The sequence below is a fragment of the Hordeum vulgare genome, chromosome 6H (assembly GCF_904849725.1).
Source record: "Hordeum vulgare subsp. vulgare chromosome 6H, MorexV3_pseudomolecules_assembly, whole genome shotgun sequence".
NCBI classification, from domain to species: Eukaryota; Viridiplantae; Streptophyta; class Magnoliopsida; order Poales; family Poaceae; genus Hordeum; species Hordeum vulgare.
The window spans coordinates 36,864,071-36,868,225 of record NC_058523.1 but is presented as its reverse complement, the minus strand read 5'-3'; positions in this window follow the sequence as shown (position 1 = coordinate 36,868,225).

Sequence of the window (4,155 nt, the reverse complement as noted above, 5' to 3'; positions counted from 1 at the left end):
GCCAAGGTGAATTTCCTACCAGAGAGTTCTAACTCCCGTAAATTCAGGCTCTCAATGATAGTATTAAACATAAATGGTCATCGGCCATCAAAATTATCATTACTTTTTTCGTCAGACCGCGTGATGATATTGAAATCACCCCCCTACCAAAAGAGGTAATTTCTCATCACAAATCCTAACCAAATCAGCGAGAAATTCAGATTTAAGTTCCGGTTGAGCAGCCCCATACACAGCTATGAGAGCCCATTGGAAACCATCCCCTTTGGATGTAATCCTGAATTTAACAGCATAATCTCCCAGCACCACTTCTTTAACTTGAAGGGTATCACATCTGACTCCAAGCAAAATCCCACCGGATCTTCCTCTTGGAGGGATACAGTGCCAGTTAAAATCCACCCCCGCTGATAAAGAACTCAAAAACTAGGACGTAAAATTATCCCTCCCAGTTTCCATCAGAGCAATAAAATCAAGATGATGCTCTACAGTCGCCTCTGCAAGAAATCTTGTTTTAGCCAAGTCACGGAGACCTCTGCTATTCCAAAAAATTCCTCTCATCTTTCATCATAATTTTTTTAACAGTCTTAGATCTAGCACTCCTTCGAACTGCCGAGACCAGATAAACTTTCCGTTTCCAAGGACTTTTAGGTTTCTCCCCAAATCTCTGATCCATATAACCAGGAACTTGTGAGTCAACCAGAAAAGACTGCTCCACAAAGCTACACTTCTCAGAACTATACCCCAATGTATTGTTAGGTTGCACTTTGTCGAGACCCTCATCGGACAGATGTTCATCATCCTCCTCTGGTCCCTCAGTTGGGGCTAGATTCTCACATAGAGAATTTAAATCTCCCATGGCCGAATTCTCCTTTTCATTCATAGGTTTGAGAGCAACCATGTTCCTAATAATGTCTAAAGCCCTATCCACCTCTAAGTCGAGCAAATCGTTAATAGATTTCGCAACCTCATTACTTGTGTTTCCCAAAGAAACCCCAATAGAAGTAGCATTGTGAATAATTTCAGGAGGCGTAAAATGCAAGATAGAATGGGCCTGGTTGATAGACATACCTGTCGAAATCTCAGCACTCCTCATCTTGGCCATGCGCATAGCTCGGCCCAACTGCAAATCATCCACGTCAGGCTAGCTGTTCCTAGATCCTTTGACTGCACCTTCGATCAGATGTCATCCGATTAGCAATGCCCCCAAACGTTATGATTTGTTCCTCGGAAATAAGATCCTGTCCGCCTTGAGAGTCCACCAGCTTGGCATTACCCACCATCCCATCCCGCACCAGCGACACCGAGAGGATCTGAGGAGAAGCAGAAGACGAATCCTGCAGCCCCTTTGAACTCTGCAGTACCGCGCCCCCACCGGTTTAGCAAGAAGCAGAGATGCATCAGCCACAACGAGACTAGCAATAGCTGCAGGAGGTATACCGCTGGACACGGCGCTGGTCAGCACTCCACCGCCCGACTGCACGCTCTGCTGCTCCAAAGCCTCGGCCATAAGCACAGAACCTTGTGCAGCCACTATCTGAAGTGGCGGTCTAGGCTTTCCTTTCGAACCCTGCGGTATCGCCTCCCCCACCGGTTCAGTAAGCAGCAACGTTGCATCAGCAACAACGACACTAGCAACAGCGGCAAGAGGCATACCGCTCGGCACGTCCCTGGCCCGCACTCGCCCTCCCGAATGCACGCTCGGCTGCTCCAAATCCTCGGTTCTCAACACAGATCCTTCTACAACCTCTATCTGCAGTGTAGTGCCAGGCTTTCCAACAGGCTCAACCGCAGCCTCGGTCCGCGCTGCAGCTAGGTAAGCAGAGAGCGACACAGCCGGCAAAGCAGGTAGCAGTTGGTCATGCAACCCCGCCTTCGTCGGAACAGGCGCAACTAATGGAGCCTTTCCAAGCGACTGATCCATCAAACGAGTCGGCCCCCCTTAGCAACAGCCAACCGGGAGAACGCACGCTGAACAGACACCAATGCCGGCTCAAACGAGCCAAACTTGAGTTCAGACATTGGCGGCAAAGCTGAATTCACAGCCCCTCCTCCCTCTTTTTTGGACTGATTATGCTCCATCCCATTAGATGTATTGGAAGGATCATCCTTCCCATCAGCTTCCTTAGATCCGGCCGCATCATCACCATCAATCATAGTAACATCTTTGTCTGTTGGCGCATTCTCGAAAAAAGGAGGACTCTCGATCTCTAGTTGAAGAGTGTATCTCATACCTGCATAGGTCCATATAACCTCATCAGGCACCAGATCAATGTCTATCACACTAACTAGCATCCTCGCCACTCCTTTGGCTCGCGTGAACTGCATATCCATCTTCTCAGTCTTGCCAATGAGAGATCCCAACCTCCAAGTAATCAAATAATCATTGAGCGCCTTCGATGGCACTCCAGAAAACTGAACCCAAATCTGAGGCAAAGGAACCCCCACCGGCTCCTCTTTTTTCCAAGCATCAAACTCCAAAATGCAGGTCGTGCTTGGAGCTCTACACATGCCAAACTTGAGCAAGCGTGAAAGATCCTCCTTGGTAGGAAAAACCACTTTGAAGACATTGTCTGCGATCAACACGGGTTCCCACCTAAATGTCGAAGACACAAGCTCCCGAAGCTGCTTCACAATCTGTTCAGCTATCATGGTTCCTCTCGTGACAGTAATCGTCTTGACATAAGATGTGTCCGCCATGTGAACAGTAGTCGCAATAGTTGGCGAGTCAAAAAACATCAACTCTTCGCAACACACTCCATAGATATTCATGACCGTCATTGGTCCAACTGTAAGCGGGCATTTAGCAGTACCGTGAGCTGGCCTGAGACAAATCTCGCACAGCTCAGCCTTGCACTCAGAGACGAAGTGCCCCGTCTCACCACATCGGTAACACGTCATCTTCTCTTTCTTACGAGCCCACTTGGTAGGTCGCTCTCCCCCATCAGGTTTGACAGCAGGCCCCAACTTCTCAGCCGGAATTGACTCATCAACCGTCCGTTGAAAAAGCTCCACATCCTTGACTAACTCCGTCGGCCTTCCCTGCCCCTGGGTATTGGACCCCTGAGGCCGACCCAAATCAGCCCCTGTTGCAGCACAAACACGCGGAAGAGGTGGCTTCCTCCCGCCTCCTCTGCCAGCCCAGTTCGTACGGTACGCCCCCCTTTTAGGATTAGGAGGCCCCGCCACCCCCTGAACGAATTTGCCTGGTGGTCCAGAAAAAAGCTCTACCATTGCCTGTATTACCTTGCCACGCATAGCCGCGACCTCCTCCCGCGAAAGAAGAACCCCTATGCTGACCATCACCATACGCATCGACCCCGTCGTCTCCCCATCGAGCACGCGGCTGCATCCTGTTCACCTCCTGTCTGGCCGACCCAGGCACTTCAGCACCAACGAAGTTCAGCCCCTTGACTGGAGGTTTATCCTGCTGTTGCGAACGAGCACCCTGGCTCGCCGGTTTCTGATTCGAAGGCACGAGGTTCTGCTGGCCTCTCCCCGCCATGCCGCTCAACGGGGAACCAACACAAGGAGCCACCCGAGCCGCTCTCCCCGCCCCCAGCGATGGAAATCCAGGCCACGCTCTATATGGAACCCTAGGCGCGGGCAGCAGTGTTTCACGAGGCACACTCTGGGGTGCAGCAGACGTTAACGGAGATAGAAAAATCTCCTGGGTTCCTGCCACCTGGGCCTCATACCCAGGCACCCGCAGGCCCGAGTCAACGACTGTAGGGATCGGCCCACAATCAGCGCAGGCAGCATTCAAAAATGCTATCCGTGACTGCCACTGCGCCAGATCCGGCGCTATCCCCGTTGCCTGCCTATCAATCGGCTTGACAAACGGCCGAAACTTTGAGATCTTCTTCTTCTTGACCATATTCCAATCTTGAAAGAAATCAGAAAGTGAAATCGGCTGAAGATTTACCTTAGGTAAAGGGCCGATCCAAGGGCGGAGCTCCGGCGTCGGCTTCGCCATCTTCCTGGACAGTCGCCTATCAGGCTTCCGCCCCTGCACGGATACGTCAACCCGAGCTACGCCACCGCTGGAGAATGCAGCCCCTCCATCGACCATGTCCTCCTCAGCCAAATTAATCGCGACTTCCTCTTCATCCTCTTCGTCGTGATCTGCTAGGACCCAAAAACGACCACCAAAACGGGAAG